Source organism: Gadus macrocephalus, chromosome 15 (assembly GCF_031168955.1).
Source record: "Gadus macrocephalus chromosome 15, ASM3116895v1".
In the NCBI taxonomy this organism is placed as follows: domain Eukaryota; kingdom Metazoa; phylum Chordata; class Actinopteri; order Gadiformes; family Gadidae; genus Gadus; species Gadus macrocephalus.
The window spans coordinates 19290505-19303004 of record NC_082396.1 but is presented as its reverse complement, the minus strand read 5'-3'; the positions used below and the strand labels follow the sequence as shown (position 1 = coordinate 19303004).

General features: G+C 43.6%; 1 pseudogene; it reads right to left on the bottom strand.

The window, feature by feature from the left end:
* Positions 1-1293: 1293 nt before the first annotated feature.
* The window catches only part of LOC132473682 (uncharacterized), a 50241-nt pseudogene continuing 39034 nt past the window's right edge, over positions 1294-12500 (bottom strand).

Sequence of the window (12500 nt, the reverse complement as noted above, 5' to 3'; positions counted from 1 at the left end):
ATAGGTGCATTCAACAATGAAGATACAACCCAAAAAGTTTAAAAGTCACACGCGTACGTACATTCATCAAATAAGAAAACAGCTTTAAGTGCTACATGATATAGACAAGAGATGGATAATTTTGTTTTCTCCATTTTGTAATTTTTTATCATGTGCCATAATGCAATCTGAACAGATCAGTTTTCCATTTGCGTTGGAAGATGGGTAAAGTTTCAGCAGTCCTGATATCAGTGGGGAGCTCCTTCCACAATTGGGGAGCTATCCACAAACGCCGCAAAAGCGTAATTCCAGTCGCTGAATATTTTTATCAGTGCAACAAGAACCGCAACAGTTTAGGCTTCACATTGTGCAGATAAATATCAAAATGTGATCATTTTCAAATATTTGAATAAAGTTTAAAAGGTCCGATTAATTTATACAATACTCCCTATCGAAGCCTGTTTGGCTTCATTGGGTGAGAGTAATGGCTGCTAATGGTTAGGTCCCAGTTGAATCTGGTCAAGAGTCAGGGCAGCCAATGTCTCATAAGCTAGGTCATCCTTGACATCCATTTGTTATATGTTAGATTCTCCCATCGTTCCTTGATGTCAGTGCAGCATCTTTTGTTAATAAATCTCTCAAGGCAAGGCAAGGTTGGTGAATAAACCTCCGCTAGTAGCTTGTTTACCCCAAAAGTATACGTGAGGGGGCAGGGGGGGCCCGTATCACCTCAACTTTCTTCATGTGGGGTTTCACACATACCCTTCGATGGTGTACCTCAGGCACTCAGACTCCTGCAGGCCGAGCTGACACTGCCTATTAGCCCCGCCCCTCGTAAGGCCTGCAATACCCCGATCACATGGGTCTCCCACTGGATGACAATTTCCTCAATGTTGGTCACTGCATACTCACAATGGGTCCATCAATCTCTGTGTGGTGTGTAGGGGCCCGTGCAACCTCGGTCCTGACGACATCTCTCCTGGCTTCCGGCAGGCTCTCTATTGGCTTCCGGTAGGGTCTAAATTTTACCTTTTCCCCGGGCTTGGTGAAGATGTGTTGCTGTCCCAGTTTAGTGTGGCCCGGTTCACTGGGGAACCAACTAACTCTGTCAGCTCCTGCCTCTGTGCTGGGCTAAGCCCCCTTAGGGGCACCACTCAGAGACTGGTCTCAGTAGTAGCCTCCTTCTGAGGATTAGAGCATTGCAAATCCAGTGCATTCCATTACTTTAATACATTAACAGGGTAATTCTGGGTTGGTCATAAGTCCCTGATGTCAGACCATATCAGTAACGTCACTCACCTTCTCAAGCATTTCTTATGGCCCGTCCCATTGGGCCAGAAACTTACCCTTGCACCAGAGGCCACAGCGTGGCCATCCATTTCTCCCGCTGGGTTGCTTCTCCAAGTCCTCTTTATCCACGTCCAGCAGCCCGTATTGTTGTCTTCTGTAAAGAAATTGAAAGGCAGAGAGTCAGGTTGATGCTTGGGGCACTTTTCGGACCAAGAACATCAGTTAGGGGAGCAGATGTTTGCAGTTCAGTCCATCCACCTCACTCACCTTTTTCAGCATTCGCTTTGGGGTCCAGTTTAATCTTTCCACAAATAATTTGGTCTGCAAGTGATACGCTAATGTGTGCACCTGGGTAATTGTCATGAGTTTGCGCGGATCCTTCAAGAATCGTAACATGAAGGGTTTCCTGGTCGGTTAATATTTCGTCAAGGATGCTTACCCGAAAGAATATCATGATCAAAGCAATTCCTTTTGATAACCTGGTGCGCAGGGGAATGGCTTCGGGGTACCTAGTGGCATAATCCGGTATCACCAGCAGTGTTGGGATGGTTCACTTTCTACGTGAACTAGTTCAAAGTTCAGTTCACAAATTTTAAAATGAACTAGTTCAGTTCAACGTTCATAATTCAAAGATTTTAACTAAGTTCACAGTTCCAAAAAATGAACTAGTTCATAGTTCTTTTTTTCAATATGTTGCTGTGTGAGCTATTATTTTTTTCCGGTATTTTGAACATCGAGCCCACTTCGTGATTTGTCTAGGATGATATAGAGTGGTTGAATCAAGCATCGTAGCGAAAATGTATTGTACATTTAGCGCATTTTGTAAATCCCATTGATTTCTGTTGGAAGACTCATTGCTTCGTTGGCCGGAAGCGGAAAGGGAACTAGTTTGGTTGTAGTTCAAATTTGGTTGTAGTCTTTTCGCTCGGTTCTAGCCCTACTGTTGAGTCGGAGAACCGAGCGAAAAGACTACAACCAAACGTAAACAGCCCCCATTTACGTTTCCGGCCAACAAGCAATGATTCTAGGAGGTATTCTAGTCCGCTGAGCTATGAGCCAGCGGGAGATAACGTTATGGATTGTACATATTTATAATTCGAAATTCGTCTCAGCCTTTATACCACAGACACTCTAGGGTCCATAGCATATAACCGTGTTGTCTGATTACAGTTTGATTCATTTTTCACTATTTAACAGATCTCGTTCTGAAGAATAATCACCGCGCCATTCGTTTCAATGGGAATCGGGACGGTCTATACTTTCAACATAAAGTGTATTTATATTTTTTAATTCGTCCCAGCCTTTACACCACAGACACTATAGGGTCTATAGCATATAACCGCATTTTCTGATTGCAGTTTAATGTAACAGTAAGCTGACAACGCCGCAACTGCAAATGAAACACACGGAGATAACCATGGCAACCGGTCAAACAAATCATTCTGCGCGCGCATCCGCCGTTTTGATAAACAAATAACCCCCCAATTGAACGAAGTTAAACCGAGTGCGCGTGCCGTTCACAGACACCAGAATGAACGAGTTCACAGTAACGTTCATCAGGCAGTAATACAGTACGTTCAGTTCACGTTCGCCGAAAATATGAACGAGTTCATGAACTATCGTTCAATGAACGCGTTCAGGCACAACACTGATCACCAGGATGTATTGATGCCCTCCATTGCTGGTCAGATTGGTCTCAGAAGATCTTAGTGTTCTAGAAGGCTTATGGAGTGGAAGCATATCAGTTAAATATTTTGGGCCTAAACCATGTAGGGATTTATAGGTTAGGAACATGATTTTAAAATCAATTCTCTGACCTACAGGAAGCCAATGTAACGATTTAAGAATTGGTGTAATATGTTCAATTCTTTTGGTCTTTGTTAAAACTCTAGCAGCAGCATTCTGAACAAGCTGAAGCTTCCTTAGAGTTTGTTTTGGGAGACCTGTAAGGAGACCATTGCAGTAATCAAGCTTACTAGTGATAAAGGCATGTACAAGTTTTTGTAGGTCGTGGACATGAGGCCTCGAAGTCTTGCTACATTTTTAAGGTGATAATATGCAGATTTTGTAACTGATTTGATGTGACTGTCAAAATGTAAATCAGAATCCATGGTAACCCTTAGATTTCTGGCCTTGATTGAGGTTTTCAGGGACAGAGAGTGAAGGTGTTGGGTTACTTTAAGCCTTTCCGTTTTAGCACCAAATACAATTATCTCTGTTTTGTCCTCATTTAGCTGAAGGAAATTTCGGCACATCCAGTCTTTCACTTGCTCAATGCACTGGCACAGCAGATCTATGGGCTGATAGTCATTTGGTGATAGCGATAGATCGATTTGCGTGTCATCAGCATAGCAATGATGGTCAATATTGTTATTTTGCATGATTTGCCCTAGTAGGAGCATGTAGATGTTGAATAAAGAGGGTCCTAAGATCGAACCTTGTGGGACTGATACAAAGTCGCCAATGGAAAGAAAGTAGTTCCTATTTTGTAGGTAGGATTTGAACCAATTTAAGACTGTGCCTGAAAGCCCCACCCAGTTTTCTAACCTGTCCAAAAGTATTGTATGGTCTACAGTGTCGAATGCAGCATTGAGGTCTAGTAGCATTAGTATTGAGGTTTTGCCAGAGTCTGTGTTAAGACGGATGTCTTTTACAACTTTAATGAGGGCGGTCTCAGTGCTGTGCAGGGGTCGAAATCCTGATTGGAAGGTTTCATAACAACCAGTTGATGCCAGGAAGTGATTAAGTTGCTGGAGGACAACTTTCTCAATGATTTTACTTATGAAGGGTAGATTTGATATTGGTCTGTAGTTGTTAATAATAGAGGTATCTAGGCATTGTGCAGGACCTCCAGGCATCTAGCATTGTGCAGGATCTCCAAAGCCACCTGGTGACCTTCCACCACTTAATCGACACTATCACCCAACCGGCTATCCTGGCTGGCTAATTTTTTAACTTGTAGAGAGGGTATGAATGTGTCCATGACCACTTCCTCCATGGCCGTGACCATACAGGATCTCCCTTTTCAGCCCCTCATACCTTTCCGAGGGATTAATAAAGTTCTTATCTATCATAAAGCGTCGCCTGGCCATCTGTCCGATCCTGATATGCCTTATGTACTGCGCCTGACAGGAAGGGCGCCAGTATGCTGGCCCATTGCTCTGAGGGCCAATCCTCCTAAAGCGACTCCAGCCATGCCGACATAGTCGGCCATCAGCGCTTCCATCAGATCTGATGCAGAGCCTGCTTTGCTATATTCGCCTCCACCAGCTGTTTCACAAAAGTTTACGTTTCTTTCCTGCCCAATCATTTAACATGGTGTAACGGATGCCCACATTGTCCACCATATGTAGCAGGCCCAAGGCTATGTTGTTTCCATGCCACCAAGTTCAATAGCAAAACAAATACACAGAACTAATGCAATTTGATTTTTTTAGGGAGTATTAACATCCTCCACACCCTGTCCTGGCTACCAGGGGGTGCTCAAATCAGTTTCAAGCCCCTAGTGTTTGCCTACCATGCTGCAAACATCATTGGCCCATCCTTCATCCAGACAATGGTCAGGAACAGACAATATACCCCAGCCCGTCCACTACGGCATGTGACTGCCAAACAGCCTGCTACCCCCTTACTACGAGGGGACCCAACTATCTTGATTGTTAGCAGTCCTAGCTCTACGATGGTGGAAAGAGCTCCCTGACATCCAGACAGCTGAACCCATCTCTTATGGAGAGGGCTGAAAACTCAATCTGTTCAGACTCAATCTTGGTGAATGAATCAAAGTTATCATTATTCAAAGATATATATATATGTATATCCATCTATACATAGTCTATCTCTTGTTTCTATATTGTAGCCCTGATTTGATTATTTTCGGAAATTTTAATGTTCTCAAATTATACTTTTTTGGTTATATCTAACTGTAAGTCACTTAAATAAAAGCATCAGCTAAAGAATTGTAAAGTAATGTATTGTTATAATTTCTGTAAGTGCATATAAGCACCATCAATTTGATTGCCTTGATGGTTTTATAGTAAATTTGTAGTTGATAAACAATCTGAGTTTAAGATCATTTGCAAGATTTTTTTTTAAATATCAGCTATTAGCTACGATTAGATTAAATAGTTTTTTATTGATAGATAGTCCTTATATATATATATACTGTACATATAAATAGATGTGTTCTAAATATAAAGTGAAAAGCTCTCTGACTGATACAGCCGTGAGGACAGTGAGGAAGTCAGATTCAGAATGAGGACCTACAGAGGCCCAGAGAAGTAACAGACAGTGTTTTGTTCCTGCACCGTTGGGTCATGCCCTCCGCCTCCTTAATTAAAGGTTAATTGTGTGCAATAGGTAAGCACCTCAGAAGAAGCCCCTTTCTCTGCACACGTGTCCGCCTGCTTCTACCATGTTCAATGAAGATCTGGAACTTCTCAACTGCCCCAAGAAATGCGAGCCCAGCTTTTCCTTACCCTGTGTGTGTGTGTGTGGGGGGGGGGGGGGGGGGGGGGGGGGGGGGGGCATGTGCGTATGGTGTGCATAAGTAAGTGCGTGCATGCATGTGTTTGGTGTGTGTTAGTATATGTGTGTGTGTGTGTGTGTGTGTGTGTGTGTGTGTGTGTGTGTGTGTGTGTGTGTGTGTGTGTGTGTGTGTGCTTGCATGTGTGCGATGTGTTTGCGTGTGGCTGTGTGTTTCAGATGTGCATTCCTGCAGGGGTGTGTGTGAAGGAGAAAGACCACACTCTACATTTGGTCTGAAAGAATGAAGCAGCAACAGTATAGAAAATGACAACACAAGTATATTTTCCAGTGTCAGCCGTAGCTGCCTGGTTATTTGTTCTTTCATTCATTCATCCAATATTTATTCATTTGCATTTACTCATTCATCTGTGTCCTCTAGCTTGAATGGTTTATAATGTCAAGGCACAAAAAACACATACAGACAAAATACCAGTGCATCAAAAACTTCAGATGTGTACACACACAAGCACACACACACACACACACACACACACACACACACACACACACACTCACACACACACACACACACACACACACACACACAGTCAAACACACACACCACAGAGATCAGGGCCAGCGGTGCATTAGTGAGGACATTAACAAGGCTGCTAGCACCCTCGTAACACGGAGAATAGAGGTGTCTACATCATTAGCTTTAACAAGCTACACTGATAGCTGCACACCGGGATAGTAAAAGCACATGTGTGTTTGTTTGTATGTGTGAGTGTGTGTGTGAGTGTGTTCGCAAGCATGTTTCTGTGTGCGTGTGTGTGTGAGAGAGAGAAAGAAATTTCATGTGCAAATCAGCCCAGAGCAAGTTGGGCTGATTTCATCAGCTTCATGTGCTTTTTGTGCATTTGTACTTGAAATTACTCCTGCAGTTGCGCACAATACAAGCACGGTTAGGAGAACGCACAAAGCATGGGAAATATGTTGTAGAGAAGCAAACCAATGTTATGAGATTTCAAGTGCAAATGTGCAAAAGGTTTGCAAGAGAGAGCAAGAGAAAAAGATTGAGAGAGCAAAAGAGCGAGAGACCGAGATAGTGTACCATACTAGGGTGGGAAACATGAAGTTTGCACATGTTACACAGGCTTTTACTATCTATCTGTGTGTGTGTGTGTGTGTGTGTGTGTGTGTGTGTGTGTGTGTGTGTGTGTGTGTGTGTGTGTGTGTGTGTGTGTGTGTGTGTGTGTGTGTGTGTGTGTGTGTGTGCGTGCACATGTGAGTGTGTGTGCACATGTGAGTGTGTGTGCACATGTGTATGTGTGTGTGCATATGTGTGCCTACGTGTGTATGTGGATCTGTGTGTGTGTGTCCCCCGGCTGTAAGCACGTGCTGGGGTCATGGACCGTTGGAATTTTAATTGCCTGAGACAAAAGAGGTTTTAATCTGTTTATTTTCTGGTACATCTATCTTTCATACCTTTCCTCTCCGTTTCTCTACATTGCTGTCACCCTGTCTCTCTTCTAAGGAACAATAAAATCCTCTGGTCTCTAAGTTATGGAGTGTTTGAAGTGGCCGAGGGAGACTATAAATTTAGCGGGCACCTTAAGGAGCAGCTTCAAGGATCTAGTGGCTTTATATATTTCTTGTGTGTCTGTGTGTGTGTGTGTGTGTGTGTGTGTGTGTGTGTGTGTGTGTGTGTGTGTGTGTGTGTGTGTGTGTGTGTGTGTGTGTGTGTGTGTGTTTATGCATGCATGCGTATGAATGTCATATGTTATGCCATATGAGTAGCTCCCAATGAGTAACTCCATCTAATATATGTTGCGTGTCAATGCGTTTGTGTGCGTGTGTTTGTGTGTATGTGTGTGTCCGTGTGACAGGGAGGTTGAGGGGAGTGCTACTGTGTGTTCATGAGTGAATGTGTGTATGTGTGTGTGTCTCTGTGTGCGCAGGTGTGTGTGTGCGTATGTGCGTGTGCGTTTGTGTGTGTGTTTAGCTGTGTGTCCACAAGTTTGTGTGTATGGATTTATTTGAGTGTTCAGGACTAGGTTTTTATAGTTATGATTTCATGAGTCTGTATTTGTGTGTGAATAGTTGTGTGTCTATGTGTGTGTGTCTGTGTGTGTCTGTGTGTTTAGTTGTGTGTCCTCGTGTGTGTGTGTTTGTGTCTGTGTGTGTCTGTGTGTGTGTAGTTGTGTGTCTGTGTGTGTGTCTGTTTGTGTGTGTCTGTGTGGGGGTAGTCGTGTGTTTATGAATTAAGTCTATGTGTGTGTGTCTGTGTGTGTACATGATTGAATAGGTCTTTATTTTGTAGTCCGGCTGATTTGTGGAGGTCTCCACGGGGGTGCTGGCCAGGTGTAAATCATTGGATCTGCAGCGTAAACGGCTGAGAAGATAGATAGAACGGTGACCGGATCCTCTTGGTTGTGGGCTTCACCTCCTCCTCTCGTACACCTCCTCCCCCAACCTCCGCCCGCTACAGGCCACAAGTCCCGCAGGAGCACCTACAACACCTGTGACTGCAGCCAAGTCTGTTAGAGCTAAGTCATAACACACACACAAACACACCAGCAAACACACACCCAACCAGGATGTTCACAGATCTCCGTTGATCACAGCTCCAGATGGGCCTGGATGTGTACACTGATCAGCAAAGGGAGGATGAGGATGAGGATCGATGGTGGAGATGGGAGTGCAGTGATAGAGTGCTGTTCCTGCCAGTATAATGTCCCCAAGACGCGAAGAGTTTATTTCTCACATTAACCAGCCGACACCAGAGTCTGTGAGGCCAGGAAACTGTGAGGGGTTAGGTATCTTGCTCAGGGGCACTTGGACACTCCGGAGGATCTAAGTGGGGTCAAACCAGCGACCCTCTTCTCACGAGGCTGAGCTGATGTTGCACTGAATTGACACCTTTGAACGATTTCAGGTGTCATTGAAGGACAAACATATGCATAACATTGATTATGGGTTTGTTACTTTCATGCACCAGATCACACACTCAGTCAATACTCATTCCTTGATTCCTTTTCCTCATTTAGTCACCATGAACGGTCACAATGGTGACCAGTCACCATGCTCACATCGACCCCACAAACTCCCAAAGCTCATCCTAACGGCAGAACCATCACTCTCTGCCCCCCCTTGAATGATCCAGGGTGACAAAACTCCCAGTCAACATATATCCTATACATGGCTATATAGTATTCATATTAAGAAAGTAATGATCTCATATTTCTTTTTATCTCATATTTTGCCACTAGGAAGTAAGATTATTCCTCAATGTCGTGGTGATGGACACAACCTGGCTTCCCTGGTGACCAGACCTAAATGTGAGGACCTCTCTCTCTCTCTCTCTCTCTCTCTCTCTCTCTCTCTCTCTTTCGCTCTTTCTTTCCAACTCTCTCTCTGTCTCTCTCACTCTGTCAATCTCTCTCTGTCTCTCTCTGTCTCTGTCTCTGTCTCTCTATCTCTCTGTCTCCCTCTCTCTCTCTGGGCTCGCAGCCATGGGTGTCCTCCTGTTTGTCTTTTGTTATAAGACTTGATTTGGTTTGTTCTTGTTTTGTACACACAACACCCTAACAAACATTGTCCTCCATTCAGACACCCCTGACTGAATTATGCGCCTTAGGGTGATCCTTATTCCCCGTTTGGTTAATTTACAAGCCAGAGCCAAGATAGAGACGTGAAAATAAATCTTAATACATGCAAACGGTTGTGCATACGTTCTGTAAGGTAAAGTCTGCCTTCAAACCTCTTTCCCCCTCCATCTGCCTCTCGCCCATCAATCTCTATCTCTATCAATCTGGCTGCCTCTCTCTCTCTGTCCCGCTCTCTCCATTTTCCTAGACACCTGTGCAGGTTTAGAGTTTCAGGGCTGAGTCCCTGAAAAATAGATGCAGACCACTAATCTCTTAATCCAGCAGGCTCCACGCAGTCACGTCACATGACACCGCCGCCGCCGCCGTCCTCGGGCCAGGGCCAGGGCCACATGGGAAGGAGGGAGAGAAATGGTGAGATTTAGTCTGTGTGTGGGTTTGACTGAGGGGTTAACGTGTGTAAGAGTAAAGTGGTGGAGTAATGCATGTGTTTGGATGTAGCTGTGTTTATGTATGTTGGCCTTGCCTTGGTAGTCCTCGAAGTAAAAAGACAACGTAGCGTATGTTTGTGTGTACACAAATCAAACACTACTTTTACACAAATACATCTACACTATAACATAGACTTCTTGCATGCTCTCTATTCTATATGAGCAAAGACAAAATGTTGAGAAAGTGGAGCCGCAATTGTTTTTAATTCAAATCAGGGAAGATCAATGCCCCATGTGTGTGTGTGTGTGTGTGTGTGTGTGTGTGTGTATGTGTGCGCATGCGTGTGTGTGTGCACTCGTGTGTGTGAATGTGTGTGTGCGTGTGTGTGTGTGTGTGTGTGTGTGTGTGTGTGTGTGTGTGTGTGTGTGTGTGTGTGTGTGTGTGTGTGTGTGTGTGTGTGTGTGTGTGTGTGTGTGTGTGATATCCTATCCACAGCAATCAGACTGACCTCCACTCTGGAGTGAGCGGCTCTCAATGATTAATGGATCTGCCTCTGCGCTTCGTCGCCAAGGCAACGGGAAACCTGATAGCCCTCAGGAATTTGCTAGCTCGCCCCCAAAGTCTGGGAGGGGGGGGGGGGATTGATGGACATGGTAAAATAAAATGTGACTCCTTGGGAAGATGGAGAGGTTTTGGGTGGATAGTTAAATAAGGCGTAGCTGTAACAGAGACATTGACGAAAGAAAGAACCTATTTTCTAAAGTAATCTTTAATTTACACTGATGAAAACCACCAGCCTTCACCACCGACTGTAATGGAAGGTAGTTAGTCTAAATTTACATTTGAGCTCCAGTTACCCAATTGCCTAAAGCAACAGTTTACTCAAACACTCAATACTTCTCCTCAAACTACCGTCCCCACACGTAAATACCAGTTAGTGTGCATTCTTTGTTTCCTCTTTCCTATGAAGAGAAGAACCAACCATTTCTTGTCAGCTGGGGCAAAACAAATTTAAAGTCCTCTTTCTTTACATATCTTTGAAGTGTTTTCTATGTTACTTTACCTCCGTATTGGCACACGACTAGCTACCCATGTGGCGTTGTAGTGTTTTTGTTCAAGGTGTCCCGGTAGCTCACCTTTGTTAATCCCTGTTACCAACAAGGTCATTTAAATTCCTTTTCTCTTTTTGCCGGCCTGCAGATGGAAGACATAACAAAAACCAGGCTGCTTATCTAAATAAAGCTTGTCAGCTTTTGAATAATAAACCCACAAAATAAAAAGTTAGCTCTCCTAGGTCCAAATTAGTTTCCCTACGGTTCAATCTCGGAAACTATTGTGTTTCATCTGATGACAATTTACACCTGGGACAACGACAATATATCTGGGGTTCAGGTGTAGCGTGATAACCGAGGATATCTGGGCCAAGACTTCCTCATCTGTGCACCGGCCGTTGTTTACGATGCGATTAGCAACTGGAGATGAAGAATGGAGTTGGAGTTGATGAACAGATTACACTAGTAATGTTTCTTTAAAGAATGCATGAATCTATATTGTATTAGGTGTTTCAGGACAATAGCTGATGGGTTCTAAGATTGTTGCATTGGACTGTTTATCCGCATTAAATCAAAGCCCTGTTCAAATGTGATTGGTCAATACTACTCGTTTTCAAATGGACTACAAAATGAAACCAACCGGTTTCTGATATCAAAATCTTGTCCTGTTGCCTGGAGAATCTGCATTAATTTGTTCATAGAGATCGAGTATAATGGAACTATTTCAATACCACGGTATAAAATACCATACCATGGTATATTGCTATATTACACATATATATTTATGCATTACATATTACATGCCTGCACTTTAAATTGACTTTTTGAATTGAAATATCACAGCAAAGCCCAACCCTAGCAACGGTAAAAAATCTCTTATGAAAAAATAAGTTAAAAACGGCAGTTTCACTTTCGTTGGACGGAAAAAAACGTTTTGGGATTGACCTCTAGGGACAGACCTTTTTAAAACAAAAAAGTATAATTTACAGTTGAAAGGGGTTACTGGACATTTTGATTAATACAATAACGAATTGGTTGACACATAATCGGTAAAACCCCACAACCCCAACAACTTAAAGGTAGGGTCGGCCCAGGGAGTCTTGTCCAATGTATATTCAAAATCATATCCCAAAGATCAACCTAACCAACGTACATTTGCTCTTATCTTTCTTATTCACAATTCACACCAGAGTGCTTAAACCTGATCTGATCTTAACTCAATACTTTCATAACAGGAAGTGTGTTCCTGATTCCCCTCAGTAGCAGGTTAAACCAGTCGGCCTCCTGCCGCTCGTACACTGGCTGACGGTAGTAAAGTGACAGCACTCAGTCAAGGCTGTGTGACCCCAGTTTGGCCCCTGGACGTTCCTCATTAGACCTGGGTGAGTCACAGAAACATGCTTTGAGCATTTCCAGACAGTAGGCCTACTACATAAGCATGTGTGTCATGATTTTTTTTGGGGGGAAATGGAATTTACTGGAAGCTTCATATTGTAAACCCAGACAATAGGCCAAGTAGTATAAATACCTCTGTGTGCATGTGTATGTCCATGTCTGTGTGTGTGTTTGTGTGTATGTGCTTGCGTGTGTGCATGTTTGTGTCTGTGTGTGTGTGTGTGTGTGTGGATGTGTGTGCGTGCGAGTGTGAATAGGTATCCTATATCCTCCATTGTGT